General features: G+C 46.8%; 37 non-coding genes across 37 annotated transcripts; all 37 read right to left on the bottom strand.

The window, feature by feature from the left end:
- Positions 1–772: 772 nt before the first annotated feature.
- On the bottom strand, positions 773–891 carry LOC143431937 (5S ribosomal RNA). The gene has a single exon (XR_013102785.1). It is a non-coding gene; the product is annotated as a 5S ribosomal RNA (ribosomal RNA).
- A 320-nt stretch (positions 892–1,211) lies between these two features.
- On the bottom strand, positions 1,212–1,330 carry LOC143431936 (5S ribosomal RNA). The gene has a single exon (XR_013102784.1). It is a non-coding gene; the product is annotated as a 5S ribosomal RNA (ribosomal RNA).
- Positions 1,331–1,655: 325 nt separating this feature from the next.
- On the bottom strand, positions 1,656–1,774 carry LOC143431949 (5S ribosomal RNA). Its single transcript, XR_013102797.1, has one exon. It is a non-coding gene; the product is annotated as a 5S ribosomal RNA (ribosomal RNA).
- Positions 1,775–2,094: 320 nt separating this feature from the next.
- LOC143431934 (5S ribosomal RNA) lies at positions 2,095–2,213 on the bottom strand. Its single transcript, XR_013102782.1, has one exon. It is a non-coding gene; the product is annotated as a 5S ribosomal RNA (ribosomal RNA).
- A 320-nt stretch (positions 2,214–2,533) lies between these two features.
- On the bottom strand, positions 2,534–2,652 carry LOC143431945 (5S ribosomal RNA). Its single transcript, XR_013102793.1, has one exon. It is a non-coding gene; the product is annotated as a 5S ribosomal RNA (ribosomal RNA).
- A 325-nt stretch (positions 2,653–2,977) lies between these two features.
- LOC143431948 (5S ribosomal RNA) lies at positions 2,978–3,096 on the bottom strand. The gene has a single exon (XR_013102796.1). It is a non-coding gene; the product is annotated as a 5S ribosomal RNA (ribosomal RNA).
- A 325-nt stretch (positions 3,097–3,421) lies between these two features.
- LOC143431933 (5S ribosomal RNA) lies at positions 3,422–3,540 on the bottom strand. The gene has a single exon (XR_013102781.1). It is a non-coding gene; the product is annotated as a 5S ribosomal RNA (ribosomal RNA).
- A 325-nt stretch (positions 3,541–3,865) lies between these two features.
- On the bottom strand, positions 3,866–3,984 carry LOC143431932 (5S ribosomal RNA). Its single transcript, XR_013102780.1, has one exon. It is a non-coding gene; the product is annotated as a 5S ribosomal RNA (ribosomal RNA).
- Positions 3,985–4,304: 320 nt separating this feature from the next.
- On the bottom strand, positions 4,305–4,423 carry LOC143431931 (5S ribosomal RNA). Its single transcript, XR_013102779.1, has one exon. It is a non-coding gene; the product is annotated as a 5S ribosomal RNA (ribosomal RNA).
- Positions 4,424–4,748: 325 nt separating this feature from the next.
- LOC143431986 (5S ribosomal RNA) lies at positions 4,749–4,867 on the bottom strand. The gene has a single exon (XR_013102832.1). It is a non-coding gene; the product is annotated as a 5S ribosomal RNA (ribosomal RNA).
- Positions 4,868–5,192: 325 nt separating this feature from the next.
- On the bottom strand, positions 5,193–5,311 carry LOC143431930 (5S ribosomal RNA). Its single transcript, XR_013102778.1, has one exon. It is a non-coding gene; the product is annotated as a 5S ribosomal RNA (ribosomal RNA).
- Positions 5,312–5,636: 325 nt separating this feature from the next.
- LOC143431929 (5S ribosomal RNA) lies at positions 5,637–5,755 on the bottom strand. The gene has a single exon (XR_013102777.1). It is a non-coding gene; the product is annotated as a 5S ribosomal RNA (ribosomal RNA).
- Positions 5,756–6,080: 325 nt separating this feature from the next.
- Positions 6,081–6,199, bottom strand: LOC143431928 (5S ribosomal RNA). Its single transcript, XR_013102776.1, has one exon. It is a non-coding gene; the product is annotated as a 5S ribosomal RNA (ribosomal RNA).
- Positions 6,200–6,524: 325 nt separating this feature from the next.
- On the bottom strand, positions 6,525–6,645 carry LOC143431996 (5S ribosomal RNA). The gene has a single exon (XR_013102842.1). It is a non-coding gene; the product is annotated as a 5S ribosomal RNA (ribosomal RNA).
- Positions 6,646–6,970: 325 nt separating this feature from the next.
- Positions 6,971–7,089, bottom strand: LOC143431927 (5S ribosomal RNA). Its single transcript, XR_013102775.1, has one exon. It is a non-coding gene; the product is annotated as a 5S ribosomal RNA (ribosomal RNA).
- Positions 7,090–7,414: 325 nt separating this feature from the next.
- LOC143431991 (5S ribosomal RNA) lies at positions 7,415–7,535 on the bottom strand. The gene has a single exon (XR_013102837.1). It is a non-coding gene; the product is annotated as a 5S ribosomal RNA (ribosomal RNA).
- Positions 7,536–7,860: 325 nt separating this feature from the next.
- On the bottom strand, positions 7,861–7,981 carry LOC143431990 (5S ribosomal RNA). Its single transcript, XR_013102836.1, has one exon. It is a non-coding gene; the product is annotated as a 5S ribosomal RNA (ribosomal RNA).
- Positions 7,982–8,306: 325 nt separating this feature from the next.
- LOC143431926 (5S ribosomal RNA) lies at positions 8,307–8,425 on the bottom strand. Its single transcript, XR_013102774.1, has one exon. It is a non-coding gene; the product is annotated as a 5S ribosomal RNA (ribosomal RNA).
- Positions 8,426–8,750: 325 nt separating this feature from the next.
- Positions 8,751–8,869, bottom strand: LOC143431925 (5S ribosomal RNA). The gene has a single exon (XR_013102773.1). It is a non-coding gene; the product is annotated as a 5S ribosomal RNA (ribosomal RNA).
- Positions 8,870–9,194: 325 nt separating this feature from the next.
- Positions 9,195–9,313, bottom strand: LOC143431923 (5S ribosomal RNA). Its single transcript, XR_013102771.1, has one exon. It is a non-coding gene; the product is annotated as a 5S ribosomal RNA (ribosomal RNA).
- A 325-nt stretch (positions 9,314–9,638) lies between these two features.
- On the bottom strand, positions 9,639–9,759 carry LOC143431995 (5S ribosomal RNA). The gene has a single exon (XR_013102841.1). It is a non-coding gene; the product is annotated as a 5S ribosomal RNA (ribosomal RNA).
- A 325-nt stretch (positions 9,760–10,084) lies between these two features.
- On the bottom strand, positions 10,085–10,203 carry LOC143431922 (5S ribosomal RNA). The gene has a single exon (XR_013102770.1). It is a non-coding gene; the product is annotated as a 5S ribosomal RNA (ribosomal RNA).
- Positions 10,204–10,528: 325 nt separating this feature from the next.
- Positions 10,529–10,649, bottom strand: LOC143431989 (5S ribosomal RNA). The gene has a single exon (XR_013102835.1). It is a non-coding gene; the product is annotated as a 5S ribosomal RNA (ribosomal RNA).
- Positions 10,650–10,974: 325 nt separating this feature from the next.
- Positions 10,975–11,093, bottom strand: LOC143431921 (5S ribosomal RNA). Its single transcript, XR_013102769.1, has one exon. It is a non-coding gene; the product is annotated as a 5S ribosomal RNA (ribosomal RNA).
- A 325-nt stretch (positions 11,094–11,418) lies between these two features.
- LOC143431947 (5S ribosomal RNA) lies at positions 11,419–11,537 on the bottom strand. The gene has a single exon (XR_013102795.1). It is a non-coding gene; the product is annotated as a 5S ribosomal RNA (ribosomal RNA).
- Positions 11,538–11,857: 320 nt separating this feature from the next.
- On the bottom strand, positions 11,858–11,978 carry LOC143431988 (5S ribosomal RNA). The gene has a single exon (XR_013102834.1). It is a non-coding gene; the product is annotated as a 5S ribosomal RNA (ribosomal RNA).
- Positions 11,979–12,303: 325 nt separating this feature from the next.
- LOC143431920 (5S ribosomal RNA) lies at positions 12,304–12,422 on the bottom strand. The gene has a single exon (XR_013102768.1). It is a non-coding gene; the product is annotated as a 5S ribosomal RNA (ribosomal RNA).
- A 325-nt stretch (positions 12,423–12,747) lies between these two features.
- LOC143431919 (5S ribosomal RNA) lies at positions 12,748–12,866 on the bottom strand. Its single transcript, XR_013102767.1, has one exon. It is a non-coding gene; the product is annotated as a 5S ribosomal RNA (ribosomal RNA).
- Positions 12,867–13,191: 325 nt separating this feature from the next.
- On the bottom strand, positions 13,192–13,310 carry LOC143431918 (5S ribosomal RNA). The gene has a single exon (XR_013102766.1). It is a non-coding gene; the product is annotated as a 5S ribosomal RNA (ribosomal RNA).
- Positions 13,311–13,635: 325 nt separating this feature from the next.
- LOC143431917 (5S ribosomal RNA) lies at positions 13,636–13,754 on the bottom strand. Its single transcript, XR_013102765.1, has one exon. It is a non-coding gene; the product is annotated as a 5S ribosomal RNA (ribosomal RNA).
- Positions 13,755–14,079: 325 nt separating this feature from the next.
- Positions 14,080–14,198, bottom strand: LOC143431916 (5S ribosomal RNA). Its single transcript, XR_013102764.1, has one exon. It is a non-coding gene; the product is annotated as a 5S ribosomal RNA (ribosomal RNA).
- Positions 14,199–14,523: 325 nt separating this feature from the next.
- On the bottom strand, positions 14,524–14,642 carry LOC143431915 (5S ribosomal RNA). The gene has a single exon (XR_013102763.1). It is a non-coding gene; the product is annotated as a 5S ribosomal RNA (ribosomal RNA).
- A 325-nt stretch (positions 14,643–14,967) lies between these two features.
- LOC143431987 (5S ribosomal RNA) lies at positions 14,968–15,088 on the bottom strand. Its single transcript, XR_013102833.1, has one exon. It is a non-coding gene; the product is annotated as a 5S ribosomal RNA (ribosomal RNA).
- A 325-nt stretch (positions 15,089–15,413) lies between these two features.
- On the bottom strand, positions 15,414–15,532 carry LOC143431914 (5S ribosomal RNA). Its single transcript, XR_013102762.1, has one exon. It is a non-coding gene; the product is annotated as a 5S ribosomal RNA (ribosomal RNA).
- Positions 15,533–15,857: 325 nt separating this feature from the next.
- On the bottom strand, positions 15,858–15,976 carry LOC143431985 (5S ribosomal RNA). Its single transcript, XR_013102831.1, has one exon. It is a non-coding gene; the product is annotated as a 5S ribosomal RNA (ribosomal RNA).
- Positions 15,977–16,301: 325 nt separating this feature from the next.
- LOC143431984 (5S ribosomal RNA) lies at positions 16,302–16,420 on the bottom strand. Its single transcript, XR_013102830.1, has one exon. It is a non-coding gene; the product is annotated as a 5S ribosomal RNA (ribosomal RNA).
- A 324-nt stretch (positions 16,421–16,744) lies between these two features.
- On the bottom strand, positions 16,745–16,864 carry LOC143431997 (5S ribosomal RNA). The gene has a single exon (XR_013102843.1). It is a non-coding gene; the product is annotated as a 5S ribosomal RNA (ribosomal RNA).
- Positions 16,865–18,714: the final 1,850 nt, after the last annotated feature.

Raw genomic sequence — 18,714 nt, 5'->3', positions numbered from 1 at the left:
ACGTTTGCCACTTCAGAGTCTGTATCCATTTCGGATTCGGTATCTGGCCTTGTTTGTTTTTTGGGGCATGTTTTTGGGTTTAGGGAGGCTTGCTTCACCTGCTTCATGATTTCCTTTGCTTGACTCGGTGGTATAATGTGTATTTTAGTTTTAGTTGCGGCGGTCGACCTCCTCGTGGTTAATGGGTCCAGGACCTGGAGTCCCGCATCTTGAGTTTGAGAAGTATATTTGGTCACGTTTATGTGACACTGACACTGACACTGATATCACTTGATTGACACTAAGTTGACACGAATGTTGCGGGTTCGTTGTTTCGCGTGCGTTCGCGGCGTGGTTTTCCGTGCGGTCTAAGGCACTTGGTCGCAGGTAGTTTTTTCAGTCGCTCGCAAGGGATGTCCGTACCCTACGAGGGTTGGGACCGGACTGCTGTGTGGTATGATAGTTGACGAAGGTGAAGCAACAGATATTGCTTTTGTTATGTAAAGTTGCCAACGTGTTGTTTATGGTGCGTTGTCTCCTTGTTGCGCGCACTTGTGACGTTCTCCTGGTTTCGAGTGGATCACGGCAGAACGCGAATCCTTTTCAGTCAGGTACAAGACGAAGCGATAAAATAAAATTAGTGCGCCAATGCTGGCGTGCCTCTTTGTCGTGGACGCAGCGAACGCTTCTAACACCTTTTCGCCCTTCGATACCGAAAACAGAGGAAATCGCAGAGAAAATAATTCTCAGAACGGACAAAAATGTAATAAGAGGCAAGAAAAAAAAAGATGTAAGCCAACAACACGTGGAGTTCCCAAGCGGTCACCCATCTAAGTACTATCCACGCCCAACGCATCTTAACTTCGGTGATCGGACGAGAACCGGTGAGTTATGCGTGGTATGATCGTTGACAAAAGCAACAGATGTTGCTTTTGTTATGTAAAGCTGCCAACGTGTTGTTTGTGGTGCGTTGTCTCCTTGTTGCGCGCACTTGTGACGTTCTCCTGGTTTCGAGTGGATCACGGCAGGACGCGAATCCTTTTCAGTCAGGTACAAGACGAAGCGATGAAATAAAATTAGTGCGCCAATGCTGGCGTGTCTCTTTGTCGTGGACGCAGCGAACGCTTCTAACACCTTTTCGCCCTTCGATACCGAAAACAGAGGAAATCGCAGAGAAAATAATTCTCAGAACGGACAAAAATGTAATAAGAGGCAAGAAAAAAAAAGATGTAAGCCAACAACACGTGGAGTTCCCAAGCGGTCACCCATCTAAGTACTATCCACGCCCAACGCATCTTAACTTCGGTGATCGGACGAGAACCGGTGAGTTATGCGTGGTATGATCGTTGACGAAGGTGAAGCAACAGATGTTGCTTTTGTTATGTAAAGCTGCCAACGTGTTGTTTGTGGTGCGTTGTCTCCTTGTTGCGCGCACTTGTGACGTTCTCCTGGTTTCGAGTGGATCACGGCAGGACGCGAATCTTTTTCAGTCGGGTACAAGACGAAGCGATGAAATAAAATTAGTGCGCCAATGCTGGCGTGTCTCTTTGTCGTGGACGCAGCGAACGCTTCTAACACCTTTTCGCCCTTCGATACCGAAAACAGAGGAAATCGCAGAGAAAATAATTCTCAGAACGGACAAAAATGTAATAAGAGGCAAGAAAAAAAAAGATGTAACCCAACAACACGTGGAGTTCCCAAGCGGTCACCCATCTAAGTACTATCCACGCCCAACGCATCTTAACTTCGGTGATCGGACGAGAACCGGTGAGTTATGCGTGGTATGATCGTTGACAAAAGCAACAGATGTTGCTTTTGTTATGTAAAGCTGCCAACGTGTTGTTTGTGGTGCGTTGTCTCCTTGTTGCGCGCACTTGTGACGTTCTCCTGGTTTCGAGTGGATCACGGCAGGACGCGAATCCTTTTCAGTCAGGTACAAGACGAAGCGATGAAATAAAATTAGTGCGCCAATGCTGGCGTGTCTCTTTGTCGTGGACGCAGCGAACGCTTCTAACACCTTTTCGCCCTTCGATACCGAAAACAGAGGAAATCGCAGAGAAAATAATTCTCAGAACGGACAAAAATGTAATAAGAGGCAAGAAAAAAAAAGATGTAAGCCAACAACACGTGGAGTTCCCAAGCGGTCACCCATCTAAGTACTATCCACGCCCAACGCATCTTAACTTCGGTGATCGGACGAGAACCGGTGAGTTATGCGTGGTATGATCGTTGACAAAAGCAACAGATGTTGCTTTTGTTATGTAAAGCTGCCAACGTGTTGTTTGTGGTGCGTTGTCTCCTTGTTGCGCGCACTTGTGACGTTCTCCTGGTTTCGAGTGGATCACGGCAGGACGCGAATCCTTTTCAGTCAGGTACAAGACGAAGCGATGAAATAAAATTAGTGCGCCAATGCTGGCGTGTCTCCTTGTCGTGGACGCAGCGAACGCTTCTAACACCTTTTCGCCCTTCGATACCGAAAACAGAGGAAATCGCAGAGAAAATAATTCTCAGAACGGACAAAAATGTAATAAGAGGCAAGAAAAAAAAAGATGTAAGCCAACAACACGTGGAGTTCCCAAGCGGTCACCCATCTAAGTACTATCCACGCCCAACGCATCTTAACTTCGGTGATCGGACGAGAACCGGTGAGTTATGTGTGGTATGATCGTTGACGAAGGTGAAGCAACAGATGTTGCTTTTGTTATGTAAAGCTGCCAACGTGTTGTTTGTGGTGCGTTGTCTCCTTGTTGCGCGCACTTGTGACGTTCTCCTGGTTTCGAGTGGATCACGGCAGGACGCGAATCCTTTTCAGTCAGGTACAAGACGAAGCGATGAAATAAAATTAGTGCGCCAATGCTGGCGTGTCTCTTTGTCGTGGACGCAGCGAACGCTTCTAACACCTTTTCGCCCTTCGATACCGAAAACAGAGGAAATCGCAGAGAAAATAATTCTCAGAACGGACAAAAATGTAATAAGAGGCAAGAAAAAAAAAGATGTAACCCAACAACACGTGGAGTTCCCAAGCGGTCACCCATCTAAGTACTATCCACGCCCAACGCATCTTAACTTCGGTGATCGGACGAGAACCGGTGAGTTATGCGTGGTATGATCGTTGACGAAGGTGAAGCAACAGATGTTGCTTTTGTTATGTAAAGCTGCCAACGTGTTGTTTGTGGTGCGTTGTCTCCTTGTTGCGCGCACTTGTGACGTTCTCCTGGTTTCGAGTGGATCACGGCAGGACGCGAATCCTTTTCAGTCAGGTACAAGACGAAGCGATGAAATAAAATTAGTGCGCCAATGCTGGCGTGTCTCTTTGTCGTGGACGCAGCGAACGCTTCTAACACCTTTTCGCCCTTCGATACCGAAAACAGAGGAAATCGCAGAGAAAATAATTCTCAGAACGGACAAAAATGTAATAAGAGGCAAGAAAAAAAAAGATGTAAGCCAACAACACGTGGAGTTCCCAAGCGGTCACCCATCTAAGTACTATCCACGCCCAACGCATCTTAACTTCGGTGATCGGACGAGAACCGGTGAGTTATGCGTGGTATGATCGTTGACGAAGGTGAAGCAACAGATGTTGCTTTTGTTATGTAAAGCTGCCAACGTGTTGTTTGTGGTGCGTTGTCTCCTTGTTGCGCGCACTTGTGACGTTCTCCTGGTTTCGAGTGGATCACGGCAGGACGCGAATCCTTTTCAGTCAGGTACAAGACGAAGCGATGAAATAAAATTAGTGCGCCAATGCTGGCGTGTCTCTTTGTCGTGGACGCAGCGAACGCTTCTAACACCTTTTCGCCCTTCGATACCGAAAACAGAGGAAATCGCAGAGAAAATAATTCTCAGAACGGACAAAAATGTAATAAGAGGCAAGAAAAAAAAAGATGTAAGCCAACAACACGTGGAGTTCCCAAGCGGTCACCCATCTAAGTACTATCCACGCCCAACGCATCTTAACTTCGGTGATCGGACGAGAACCGGTGAGTTATGCGTGGTATGATCGTTGACAAAAGCAACAGATGTTGCTTTTGTTATGTAAAGCTGCCAACGTGTTGTTTGTGGTGCGTTGTCTCCTTGTTGCGCGCACTTGTGACGTTCTCCAGGTTTCGAGTGGATCACGGCAGGACGCGAATCCTTTTCAGTCAGGTACAAGACGAAGCGATGAAATAAAATTAGTGCGCCAATGCTGGCGTGTCTCTTTGTCGTGGACGCAGCGAACGCTTCTAACACCTTTTCGCCCTTCGATACCGAAAACAGAGGAAATCGCAGAGAAAATAATTCTCAGAACGGACAAAAATGTAATAAGAGGCAAGAAAAAAAAAGATGTAAGCCAACAACACGTGGAGTTCCCAAGCGGTCACCCATCTAAGTACTATCCACGCCCAACGCATCTTAACTTCGGTGATCGGACGAGAACCGGTGAGTTATGCGTGGTATGATCGTTGACGAAGGTGAAGCAACAGATGTTGCTTTTGTTATGTAAAGCTGCCAACGTGTTGTTTGTGGTGCGTTGTCTCCTTGTTGCGCGCACTTGTGACGTTCTCCTGGTTTCGAGTGGATCACGGCAGGACGCGAATCCTTTTCAGTCAGGTACAAGACGAAGCGATGAAATAAAATTAGTGCGCCAATGCTGGCGTGTCTCTTTGTCGTGGACGCAGCGAACGCTTCTAACACCTTTTCGCCCTTCGATACCGAAAACAGAGGAAATCGCAGAGAAAATAATTCTCAGAACGGACAAAAATGTAATAAGAGGCAAGAAAAAAAAAGATGTAACCCAACAACACGTGGAGTTCCCAAGCGGTCACCCATCTAAGTACTATCCACGCCCAACGCATCTTAACTTCGGTGATCGGACGAGAACCGGTGAGTTATGCGTGGCATGATCGTTGACGAAGGTGAAGCAACAGATGTTGCTTTTGTTATGTAAAGCTGCCAACGTGTTGTTTGTGGTGCGTTGTCTCCTTGTTGCGCGCACTTGTGACGTTCTCCTGGTTTCGAGTGGATCACGGCAGGACGCGAATCCTTTTCAGTCAGGTACAAGACGAAGCGATGAAATAAAATTAGTGCGCCAATGCTGGCGTGTCTCTTTGTCGTGGACGCAGCGAACGCTTCTAACACCTTTTCGCCCTTCGATACCGAAAACAGAGGAAATCGCAGAGAAAATAATTCTCAGAACGGACAAAAATGTAATAAGAGGCAAGAAAAAAAAAGATGTAAGCCAACAACACGTGGAGTTCCCAAGCGGTCACCCATCTAAGTACTATCCACGCCCAACGCATCTTAACTTCGGTGATCGGACGAGAACCGGTGAGTTATGCGTGGTATGATCGTTGACGAAGGTGAAGCAACAGATGTTGCTTTTGTTATGTAAAGCTGCCAACGTGTTGTTTGTGGTGCGTTGTCTCCTTGTTGCGCGCACTTGTGACGTTCTCCTGGTTTCGAGTGGATCACGGCAGGACGCGAATCTTTTTCAGTCGGGTACAAGACGAAGCGATGAAATAAAATTAGTGCGCCAATGCTGGCGTGTCTCTTTGTCGTGGACGCAGCGAACGCTTCTAACACCTTTTCGCCCTTCGATACCGAAAACAGAGGAAATCGCAGAGAAAATAATTCTCAGAACGGACAAAAATGTAATAAGAGGCAAGAAAAAAAAAGATGTAAGCCAACAACACGTGGAGTTCCCAAGCGGTCACCCATCTAAGTACTATCCACGCCCAACGCATCTTAACTTCGGTGATCGGACGAGAACCGGTGAGTTATGCGTGGTATGATCGTTGACGAAGGTGAAGCAACAGATGTTGCTTTTGTTATGTAAAGCTGCCAACGTGTTGTTTGTGGTGCGTTGTCTCCTTGTTGCGCGCACTTGTGACGTTCTCCTGGTTTCGAGTGGATCACGGCAGGACGCGAATCTTTTTCAGTCGGGTACAAGACGAAGCGATGAAATAAAATTAGTGCGCCAATGCTGGCGTGTCTCTTTGTCGTGGACGCAGCGAACGCTTCTAACACCTTTTCGCCCTTCGATACCGAAAACAGAGGAAATCGCAGAGAAAATAATTCTCAGAACGGACAAAAATGTAATAAGAGGCAAGAAAAAAAAAGATGTAAGCCAACAACACGTGGAGTTCCCAAGCGGTCACCCATCTAAGTACTATCCACGCCCAACGCATCTTAACTTCGGTGATCGGACGAGAACCGGTGAGTTATGCGTGGTATGATCGTTGACGAAGGTGAAGCAACAGATGTTGCTTTTGTTATGTAAAGCTGCCAACGTGTTGTTTGTGGTGCGTTGTCTCCTTGTTGCGCGCACTTGTGACGTTCTCCTGGTTTCGAGTGGATCACGGCAGGACGCGAATCTTTTTCAGTCGGGTACAAGACGAAGCGATGAAATAAAATTAGTGCGCCAATGCTGGCGTGTCTCTTTGTCGTGGACGCAGCGAACGCTTCTAACACCTTTTCGCCCTTCGATACCGAAAACAGAGGAAATCGCAGAGAAAATAATTCTCAGAACGGACAAAAATGTAATAAGAGGCAAGAAAAAAAAAGATGTAAGCCAACAACACGTGGAGTTCCCAAGCGGTCACCCATCTAAGTACTATCCACGCCCAACGCATCTCTTAACTTCGGTGATCGGACGAGAACCGGTGAGTTATGCGTGGCATGATCGTTGACGAAGGTGAAGCAACAGATGTTGCTTTTGTTATGTAAAGCTACCAACGTGTTGTTTGTGGTGCGTTGTCTCCTTGTTGCGCGCACTTGTGACGTTCTCCTGGTTTCGAGTGGATCACGGCAGGACGCGAATCTTTTTCAGTCGGGTACAAGACGAAGCGATGAAATAAAATTAGTGCGCCAATGCTGGCGTGTCTCTTTGTCGTGGACGCAGCGAACGCTTCTAACACCTTTTCGCCCTTCGATACCGAAAACAGAGGAAATCGCAGAGAAAATAATTCTCAGAACGGACAAAAATGTAATAAGAGGCAAGAAAAAAAAAGATGTAAGCCAACAACACGTGGAGTTCCCAAGCGGTCACCCATCTAAGTACTATCCACGCCCAACGCATCTTAACTTCGGTGATCGGACGAGAACCGGTGAGTTATGCGTGGTATGATCGTTGACGAAGGTGAAGCAACAGATGTTGCTTTTGTTATGTAAAGCTGCCAACGTGTTGTTTGTGGTGCGTTGTCTCCTTGTTGCGCGCACTTGTGACGTTCTCCTGGTTTCGAGTGGATCACGGCAGGACGCGAATCTTTTTCAGTCGGGTACAAGACGAAGCGATGAAATAAAATTAGTGCGCCAATGCTGGCGTGTCTCTTTGTCGTGGACGCAGCGAACGCTTCTAACACCTTTTCGCCCTTCGATACCGAAAACAGAGGAAATCGCAGAGAAAATAATTCTCAGAACGGACAAAAATGTAATAAGAGGCAAGAAAAAAAAAGATGTAAGCCAACAACACGTGGAGTTCCCAAGCGGTCACCCATCTAAGTACTATCCACGCCCAACGCATCTCTTAACTTCGGTGATCGGACGAGAACCGGTGAGTTATGCGTGGTATGATCGTTGACGAAGGTGAAGCAACAGATGTTGCTTTTGTTATGTAAAGCTGCCAACGTGTTGTTTGTGGTGCGTTGTCTCCTTGTTGCGCGCACTTGTGACGTTCTCCTGGTTTCGAGTGGATCACGGCAGGACGCGAATCTTTTTCAGTCGGGTACAAGACGAAGCGATGAAATAAAATTAGTGCGCCAATGCTGGCGTGTCTCTTTGTCGTGGACGCAGCGAACGCTTCTAACACCTTTTCGCCCTTCGATACCGAAAACAGAGGAAATCGCAGAGAAAATAATTCTCAGAACGGACAAAAATGTAATAAGAGGCAAGAAAAAAAAAGATGTAAGCCAACAACACGTGGAGTTCCCAAGCGGTCACCCATCTAAGTACTATCCACGCCCAACGCATCTCTTAACTTCGGTGATCGGACGAGAACCGGTGAGTTATGCGTGGTATGATCGTTGACGAAGGTGAAGCAACAGATGTTGCTTTTGTTATGTAAAGCTGCCAACGTGTTGTTTGTGGTGCGTTGTCTCCTTGTTGCGCGCACTTGTGACGTTCTCCTGGTTTCGAGTGGATCACGGCAGGACGCGAATCTTTTTCAGTCGGGTACAAGACGAAGCGATGAAATAAAATTAGTGCGCCAATGCTGGCGTGTCTCTTTGTCGTGGACGCAGCGAACGCTTCTAACACCTTTTCGCCCTTCGATACCGAAAACAGAGGAAATCGCAGAGAAAATAATTCTCAGAACGGACAAAAATGTAATAAGAGGCAAGAAAAAAAAAGATGTAAGCCAACAACACGTGGAGTTCCCAAGCGGTCACCCATCTAAGTACTATCCACGCCCAACGCATCTTAACTTCGGTGATCGGACGAGAACCGGTGAGTTATGCGTGGTATGATCGTTGACGAAGGTGAAGCAACAGATGTTGCTTTTGTTATGTAAAGCTGCCAACGTGTTGTTTGTGGTGCGTTGTCTCCTTGTTGCGCGCACTTGTGACGTTCTCCTGGTTTCGAGTGGATCACGGCAGGACGCGAATCTTTTTCAGTCGGGTACAAGACGAAGCGATGAAATAAAATTAGTGCGCCAATGCTGGCGTGTCTCTTTGTCGTGGACGCAGCGAACGCTTCTAACACCTTTTCGCCCTTCGATACCGAAAACAGAGGAAATCGCAGAGAAAATAATTCTCAGAACGGACAAAAATGTAATAAGAGGCAAGAAAAAAAAAGATGTAAGCCAACAACACGTGGAGTTCCCAAGCGGTCACCCATCTAAGTACTATCCACGCCCAACGCATCTTAACTTCGGTGATCGGACGAGAACCGGTGAGTTATGCGTGGTATGATCGTTGACGAAGGTGAAGCAACAGATGTTGCTTTTGTTATGTAAAGCTGCCAACGTGTTGTTTGTGGTGCGTTGTCTCCTTGTTGCGCGCACTTGTGACGTTCTCCTGGTTTCGAGTGGATCACGGCAGGACGCGAATCTTTTTCAGTCGGGTACAAGACGAAGCGATGAAATAAAATTAGTGCGCCAATGCTGGCGTGTCTCTTTGTCGTGGACGCAGCGAACGCTTCTAACACCTTTTCGCCCTTCGATACCGAAAACAGAGGAAATCGCAGAGAAAATAATTCTCAGAACGGACAAAAATGTAATAAGAGGCAAGAAAAAAAAAGATGTAAGCCAACAACACGTGGAGTTCCCAAGCGGTCACCCATCTAAGTACTATCCACGCCCAACGCATCTTAACTTCGGTGATCGGACGAGAACCGGTGAGTTATGCGTGGTATGATCGTTGACGAAGGTGAAGCAACAGATGTTGCTTTTGTTATGTAAAGCTGCCAACGTGTTGTTTGTGGTGCGTTGTCTCCTTGTTGCGCGCACTTGTGACGTTCTCCTGGTTTCGAGTGGATCACGGCAGGACGCGAATCTTTTTCAGTCGGGTACAAGACGAAGCGATGAAATAAAATTAGTGCGCCAATGCTGGCGTGTCTCTTTGTCGTGGACGCAGCGAACGCTTCTAACACCTTTTCGCCCTTCGATACCGAAAACAGAGGAAATCGCAGAGAAAATAATTCTCAGAACGGACAAAAATGTAATAAGAGGCAAGAAAAAAAAAGATGTAAGCCAACAACACGTGGAGTTCCCAAGCGGTCACCCATCTAAGTACTATCCACGCCCAACGCATCTCTTAACTTCGGTGATCGGACGAGAACCGGTGAGTTATGCGTGGCATGATCGTTGACGAAGGTGAAGCAACAGATGTTGCTTTTGTTATGTAAAGCTACCAACGTGTTGTTTGTGGTGCGTTGTCTCCTTGTTGCGCGCACTTGTGACGTTCTCCTGGTTTCGAGTGGATCACGGCAGGACGCGAATCTTTTTCAGTCGGGTACAAGACGAAGCGATGAAATAAAATTAGTGCGCCAATGCTGGCGTGTCTCTTTGTCGTGGACGCAGCGAACGCTTCTAACACCTTTTCGCCCTTCGATACCGAAAACAGAGGAAATCGCAGAGAAAATAATTCTCAGAACGGACAAAAATGTAATAAGAGGCAAGAAAAAAAAAGATGTAAGCCAACAACACGTGGAGTTCCCAAGCGGTCACCCATCTAAGTACTATCCACGCCCAACGCATCTTAACTTCGGTGATCGGACGAGAACCGGTGAGTTATGCGTGGTATGATCGTTGACGAAGGTGAAGCAACAGATGTTGCTTTTGTTATGTAAAGCTGCCAACGTGTTGTTTGTGGTGCGTTGTCTCCTTGTTGCGCGCACTTGTGACGTTCTCCTGGTTTCGAGTGGATCACGGCAGGACGCGAATCTTTTTCAGTCGGGTACAAGACGAAGCGATGAAATAAAATTAGTGCGCCAATGCTGGCGTGTCTCTTTGTCGTGGACGCAGCGAACGCTTCTAACACCTTTTCGCCCTTCGATACCGAAAACAGAGGAAATCGCAGAGAAAATAATTCTCAGAACGGACAAAAATGTAATAAGAGGCAAGAAAAAAAAAGATGTAAGCCAACAACACGTGGAGTTCCCAAGCGGTCACCCATCTAAGTACTATCCACGCCCAACGCATCTCTTAACTTCGGTGATCGGACGAGAACCGGTGAGTTATGCGTGGTATGATCGTTGACGAAGGTGAAGCAACAGATGTTGCTTTTGTTATGTAAAGCTGCCAACGTGTTGTTTGTGGTGCGTTGTCTCCTTGTTGCGCGCACTTGTGACGTTCTCCTGGTTTCGAGTGGATCACGGCAGGACGCGAATCTTTTTCAGTCGGGTACAAGACGAAGCGATGAAATAAAATTAGTGCGCCAATGCTGGCGTGTCTCTTTGTCGTGGACGCAGCGAACGCTTCTAACACCTTTTCGCCCTTCGATACCGAAAACAGAGGAAATCGCAGAGAAAATAATTCTCAGAACGGACAAAAATGTAATAAGAGGCAAGAAAAAAAAAGATGTAAGCCAACAACACGTGGAGTTCCCAAGCGGTCACCCATCTAAGTACTATCCACGCCCAACGCATCTTAACTTCGGTGATCGGACGAGAACCGGTGAGTTATGCGTGGTATGATCGTTGACGAAGGTGAAGCAACAGATGTTGCTTTTGTTATGTAAAGCTGCCAACGTGTTGTTTGTGGTGCGTTGTCTCCTTGTTGCGCGCACTTGTGACGTTCTCCTGGTTTCGAGTGGATCACGGCAGGACGCGAATCCTTTTCAGTCAGGTACAAGACGAAGCGATGAAATAAAATTAGTGCGCCAATGCTGGCGTGTCTCTTTGTCGTGGACGCAGCGAACGCTTCTAACACCTTTTCGCCCTTCGATACCGAAAACAGAGGAAATCGCAGAGAAAATAATTCTCAGAACGGACAAAAATGTAATAAGAGGCAAGAAAAAAAAAGATGTAACCCAACAACACGTGGAGTTCCCAAGCGGTCACCCATCTAAGTACTATCCACGCCCAACGCATCTTAACTTCGGTGATCGGACGAGAACCGGTGAGTTATGCGTGGTATGATCGTTGACAAAAGCAACAGATGTTGCTTTTGTTATGTAAAGCTGCCAACGTGTTGTTTGTGGTGCGTTGTCTCCTTGTTGCGCGCACTTGTGACGTTCTCCTGGTTTCGAGTGGATCACGGCAGGACGCGAATCTTTTTCAGTCGGGTACAAGACGAAGCGATGAAATAAAATTAGTGCGCCAATGCTGGCGTGTCTCTTTGTCGTGGACGCAGCGAACGCTTCTAACACCTTTTCGCCCTTCGATACCGAAAACAGAGGAAATCGCAGAGAAAATAATTCTCAGAACGGACAAAAATGTAATAAGAGGCAAGAAAAAAAAAGATGTAAGCCAACAACACGTGGAGTTCCCAAGCGGTCACCCATCTAAGTACTATCCACGCCCAACGCATCTCTTAACTTCGGTGATCGGACGAGAACCGGTGAGTTATGCGTGGTATGATCGTTGACGAAGGTGAAGCAACAGATGTTGCTTTTGTTATGTAAAGCTGCCAACGTGTTGTTTGTGGTGCGTTGTCTCCTTGTTGCGCGCACTTGTGACGTTCTCCTGGTTTCGAGTGGATCACGGCAGGACGCGAATCTTTTTCAGTCGGGTACAAGACGAAGCGATGAAATAAAATTAGTGCGCCAATGCTGGCGTGTCTCTTTGTCGTGGACGCAGCGAACGCTTCTAACACCTTTTCGCCCTTCGATACCGAAAACAGAGGAAATCGCAGAGAAAATAATTCTCAGAACGGACAAAAATGTAATAAGAGGCAAGAAAAAAAAAGATGTAAGCCAACAACACGTGGAGTTCCCAAGCGGTCACCCATCTAAGTACTATCCACGCCCAACGCATCTTAACTTCGGTGATCGGACGAGAACCGGTGAGTTATGCGTGGTATGATCGTTGACGAAGGTGAAGCAACAGATGTTGCTTTTGTTATGTAAAGCTGCCAACGTGTTGTTTGTGGTGCGTTGTCTCCTTGTTGCGCGCACTTGTGACGTTCTCCTGGTTTCGAGTGGATCACGGCAGGACGCGAATCTTTTTCAGTCGGGTACAAGACGAAGCGATGAAATAAAATTAGTGCGCCAATGCTGGCGTGTCTCTTTGTCGTGGACGCAGCGAACGCTTCTAACACCTTTTCGCCCTTCGATACCGAAAACAGAGGAAATCGCAGAGAAAATAATTCTCAGAACGGACAAAAATGTAATAAGAGGCAAGAAAAAAAAAGATGTAAGCCAACAACACGTGGAGTTCCCAAGCGGTCACCCATCTAAGTACTATCCACGCCCAACGCATCTTAACTTCGGTGATCGGACGAGAACCGGTGAGTTATGCGTGGTATGATCGTTGACGAAGGTGAAGCAACAGATGTTGCTTTTGTTATGTAAAGCTGCCAACGTGTTGTTTGTGGTGCGTTGTCTCCTTGTTGCGCGCACTTGTGACGTTCTCCTGGTTTCGAGTGGATCACGGCAGGACGCGAATCTTTTTCAGTCGGGTACAAGACGAAGCGATGAAATAAAATTAGTGCGCCAATGCTGGCGTGTCTCTTTGTCGTGGACGCAGCGAACGCTTCTAACACCTTTTCGCCCTTCGATACCGAAAACAGAGGAAATCGCAGAGAAAATAATTCTCAGAACGGACAAAAATGTAATAAGAGGCAAGAAAAAAAAAGATGTAAGCCAACAACACGTGGAGTTCCCAAGCGGTCACCCATCTAAGTACTATCCACGCCCAACGCATCTTAACTTCGGTGATCGGACGAGAACCGGTGAGTTATGCGTGGTATGATCGTTGACGAAGGTGAAGCAACAGATGTTGCTTTTGTTATGTAAAGCTGCCAACGTGTTGTTTGTGGTGCGTTGTCTCCTTGTTGCGCGCACTTGTGACGTTCTCCTGGTTTCGAGTGGATCACGGCAGGACGCGAATCTTTTTCAGTCGGGTACAAGACGAAGCGATGAAATAAAATTAGTGCGCCAATGCTGGCGTGTCTCTTTGTCGTGGACGCAGCGAACGCTTCTAACACCTTTTCGCCCTTCGATACCGAAAACAGAGGAAATCGCAGAGAAAATAATTCTCAGAACGGACAAAAATGTAATAAGAGGCAAGAAAAAAAAAGATGTAAGCCAACAACACGTGGAGTTCCCAAGCGGTCACCCATCTAAGTACTATCCACGCCCAACGCATCTTAACTTCGGTGATCGGACGAGAACCGGTGAGTTATGCGTGGTATGATCGTTGACGAAGGTGAAGCAACAGATGTTGCTTTTGTTATGTAAAGCTGCCAACGTGTTGTTTGTGGTGCGTTGTCTCCTTGTTGCGCGCACTTGTGACGTTCTCCTGGTTTCGAGTGGATCACGGCAGGACGCGAATCTTTTTCAGTCGGGTACAAGACGAAGCGATGAAATAAAATTAGTGCGCCAATGCTGGCGTGTCTCTTTGTCGTGGACGCAGCGAACGCTTCTAACACCTTTTCGCCCTTCGATACCGAAAACAGAGGAAATCGCAGAGAAAATAATTCTCAGAACGGACAAAAATGTAATAAGAGGCAAGAAAAAAAAAGATGTAAGCCAACAACACGTGGAGTTCCCAAGCGGTCACCCATCTAAGTACTATCCACGCCCAACGCATCTTAACTTCGGTGATCGGACGAGAACCGGTGAGTTATGCGTGGTATGATCGTTGACGAAGGTGAAGCAACAGATGTTGCTTTTGTTATGTAAAGCTGCCAACGTGTTGTTTGTGGTGCGTTGTCTCCTTGTTGCGCGCACTTGTGACGTTCTCCTGGTTTCGAGTGGATCACGGCAGGACGCGAATCTTTTTCAGTCGGGTACAAGACGAAGCGATGAAATAAAATTAGTGCGCCAATGCTGGCGTGTCTCTTTGTCGTGGACGCAGCGAACGCTTCTAACACCTTTTCGCCCTTCGATACCGAAAACAGAGGAAATCGCAGAGAAAATAATTCTCAGAACGGACAAAAATGTAATAAGAGGCAAGAAAAAAAAAGATGTAAGCCAACAACACGTGGAGTTCCCAAGCGGTCACCCATCTAAGTACTATCCACGCCCAACGCATCTTAACTTCGGTGATCGGACGAGAACCGGTGAGTTATGCGTGGTATGATCGTTGACGAAGGTGAAGCAACAGATGTTGCTTTTGTTATGTAAAGCTGCCAACGTGTTGTTTGTGGTGCGTTGTCTCCTTGTTGCGCGCACTTGTGACGTTCTCCTGGTTTCGAGTGGATCACGGCAGGACGCGAATCTTTTTCAGTCGGGTACAAGACGAAGCGATGAAATAAAATTAGTGCGCCAATGCTGGCGTGTCTCTTTGTCGTGGACGCAGCGAACGCTTCTAACACCTTTTCGCCCTTCGATACCGAAAACAGAGGAAATCGCAGAGAAAATAATTCTCAGAACGGACAAAAATGTAATAAGAGGCAAGAAAAAAAAAGATGTAAGCCAACAACACGTGGAGTTCCCAAGCGGTCACCCATCTAAGTACTATCCACGCCCAACGCATCTCTTAACTTCGGTGATCGGACGAGAACCGGTGAGTTATGCGTGGTATGATCGTTGACGAAGGTGAAGCAACAGATGTTGCTTTTGTTATGTAAAGCTGCCAACGTGTTGTTTGTGGTGCGTTGTCTCCTTGTTGCGCGCACTTGTGACGTTCTCCTGGTTTCGAGTGGATCACGGCAGGACGCGAATCTTTTTCAGTCGGGTACAAGACGAAGCGATGAAATAAAATTAGTGCGCCAATGCTGGCGTGTCTCTTTGTCGTGGACGCAGCGAACGCTTCTAACACCTTTTCGCCCTTCGATACCGAAAACAGAGGAAATCGCAGAGAAAATAATTCTCAGAACGGACAAAAATGTAATAAGAGGCAAGAAAAAAAAAGATGTAAGCCAACAACACGTGGAGTTCCCAAGCGGTCACCCATCTAAGTACTATCCACGCCCAACGCATCTTAACTTCGGTGATCGGACGAGAACCGGTGAGTTATGCGTGGTATGATCGTTGACGAAGGTGAAGCAACAGATGTTGCTTTTGTTATGTAAAGCTGCCAACGTGTTGTTTGTGGTGCGTTGTCTCCTTGTTGCGCGCACTTGTGACGTTCTCCTGGTTTCGAGTGGATCACGGCAGGACGCGAATCCTTTTCAGTCAGGTACAAGACGAAGCGATGAAATAAAATTAGTGCGCCAATGCTGGCGTGTCTCTTTGTCGTGGACGCAGCGAACGCTTCTAACACCTTTTCGCCCTTCGATACCGAAAACAGAGGAAATCGCAGAGAAAATAATTCTCAGAACGGACAAAAATGTAATAAGAGGCAAGAAAAAAAAAGATGTAACCCAACAACACGTGGAGTTCCCAAGCGGTCACCCATCTAAGTACTATCCACGCCCAACGCATCTTAACTTCGGTGATCGGACGAGAACCGGTGAGTTATGCGTGGCATGATCGTTGACGAAGGTGAAGCAACAGATGTTGCTTTTGTTATGTAAAGCTGCCAACGTGTTGTTTGTGGTGCGTTGTCTCCTTGTTGCGCGCACTTGTGACGTTCTCCTGGTTTCGAGTGGATCACGGCAGGACGCGAATCCTTTTCAGTCAGGTACAAGACGAAGCGATGAAATAAAATTAGTGCGCCAATGCTGGCGTGTCTCTTTGTCGTGGACGCAGCGAACGCTTCTAACACCTTTTCGCCCTTCGATACCGAAAACAGAGGAAATCGCAGAGAAAATAATTCTCAGAACGGACAAAAATGTAATAAGAGGCAAGAAAAAAAAAGATGTAACCCAACAACACGTGGAGTTCCCAAGCGGTCACCCATCTAAGTACTATCCACGCCCAACGCATCTTAACTTCGGTGATCGGACGAGAACCGGTGAGTTATGCGTGGCATGATCGTTGACGAAGGTGAAGCAACAGATGTTGCTTTTGTTATGTAAAGCTGCCAACGTGTTGTTTGTGGTGCGTTGTCTCCTCGTTGCGCGCACTTGTGATGTTCTCCTGGTTTCGAGTGGATCACGGCAGGACGCGAATCTTTTTCAGTCGGGTACAAGACGAAGCGATGAAATAAAATTAGTGCGCCAATGCTGGCGTGCCTCTTTGTCGTGAACGCGGCGAACGCTGCTAACCCCTTTTCGCCCTTCGATTCCGAAAACAAAGGAAATCGCAGAGAAAATAATTCTCAGAACGGACAAAAAGGTAATAAGAGGCAAGAAAAAAAAGGTGTGAGTCAACAACACGTGGAGTTCCCAAGCGGTCACCCATCTAAGTACTATCCACGCCCAACGCATCTTAACTTCGGTGATCGGACGAGAACCGGTGAGTTATGCGTGGTATGATCCATTTACGATTTTACCATTTAAATGTCTTTATTAACTTAGATATTGTTACATGTAGTATACAATATTTTACCATGTATCTGGTGTTTACAATTGCGTTTCCTGTCCGGGGACATCTGACGCTTTACTTTATGCATGGGTTAACTTTCGATGCTTGTTTTGATTGGTGTGGTTTAAGGTAGGTGGTTAGGGAAAATTGTGACAAAACCTATATACATGGGAGGTAGGGTTGGTCTTATTTACTATGGGGGGTGAGGAGGGGTGGGGGTACGTTAGTTACGGTTGGTTAGTTGGATCCCTTATTTTAGGTTAGTGGGTTAGTATTTATAATTACGGTTGTTTTTGGTACATATTTACATTTTTACATTGTTACTTATTTATACTATTTACATTGTTATCGGCTGCTTGGTGAGTGTTTGGGAACAAGCAAGCCAGCTTGTGGGTTAAGCGTGTGTAGGTGATCTGTGGGGGCGGCCCCATGTGGGTTTGCGGTTGGTTTGTATGTTTTTCATGTGTGGGTTTGGGTGGATTGGGAGCCTTGTGTTAAAGGTGGTGACTATTTTCATTATATGGTCCTGGAGTGTGGGTATGTTTAGGAGGCTGTGTATAACGGAGATGCGTGTGCGTCTTGGGATGTTGGCAGCTACTCGCAGGCATTTGTTTTGTGTGACTTGTAGTTTTTGTGTGTGGGTGGGTGCTGCTGTGTGCCATATTGGGCTAGCGTATGTGAGTATCGGGCGTATGAGGGTTTTGTATAGGAGGAGTTTCAGATTTATTGAGAGAGAGGACGATTTTAGGAGATTAAAGTATCGGGCTAGGATGCTATTTGCTTTGTTGGTGGATGCGGAGATGTGCTTTGCCCAGGTTAGTCTGGAGTCTATCAAGATTCCCAGGTATTTGACCGTTTTTTGTATGTCTATCGGGGTGTTGTGTATTTTTATTGTTTGTGGGATTTTCTTCTTGTGTGTGATGAGGATGGCTTCAGTTTTTTCGGTGTTTGTTTTTAGTTTCCATTTGGTCGTTCGGCTGATGATGAGGTGGGCTGCGTTTTGGATGCGGTTGATGGCTTTTTTAGGGGATGTGCTGGCTGTGTATAACGCGATGTCGTCTGCGAATCCTGCGATGCGTACTTCTTTGGGCAGGTTGGTGAATGCGTGTGCTATGAATATGTTGAAGAGTGTCGGTGAAAGGACGGAGCCCTGTGGGACACCGGCGGGTATAAGGTGTGTGGTTGAAGTGGATTGGTTGACTTTGACTTTAATTTGGCGATTGGTGAGAAAGGAGTGAACAAGTTTAACTATTTGTAAGGGGATGTTGTATGTTAGGAGGTGGTGTGTCAGTCCTTCGATCCATACGGAGTCGAAGGCTTTTTCGGTGTCGAGGAGGATGAGAGCCACGGTTTCTTTTTTTGCCATGTGGGTCTTGAGGTCGTTTACGACCCTTGCGAGCTGATGGATTGTAGAATGTTTTTGGCGAAATCCGAATTGGGTTGACGGGATTATATTGTTGCTTTCTAGGATGGGAGTGAGACGGTTGAGGATGATTCTTTCGGCGATTTTTGAGAGGCAGGGGAGGAGGCTGATTGGGCGGTAACTGGAGGGTTGCGAAGGGTTTTTGTTTGGTTTAGGGATGGGGATGACTGTGGCTAGTTTCCAGAGGGTAGGGAAATAGGAGTGCGTGAAGATGGCATTAATTAGGTAGTTTAAGCGTACTATTGCTTTTTTTGGTAGATTTTTGATGAGGATGTTATGTATGTTATCTTGTCCAGGTGCTTTATTGTTTTTCAGTTTTCTAATGATGGCGGAGATTTCTTTAGGGGATGAGAGCTTGATTTGAGGAGTTTCGACGGCGGGAGTTTG

The sequence above is a fragment of the Xylocopa sonorina genome, unplaced genomic scaffold (genome assembly GCF_050948175.1).
Source record: "Xylocopa sonorina isolate GNS202 unplaced genomic scaffold, iyXylSono1_principal scaffold0014, whole genome shotgun sequence".
In the NCBI taxonomy this organism is placed as follows: domain Eukaryota; kingdom Metazoa; phylum Arthropoda; class Insecta; order Hymenoptera; family Apidae; genus Xylocopa; species Xylocopa sonorina.
This window is presented reverse-complemented; position numbering and strand designations above follow the sequence as displayed.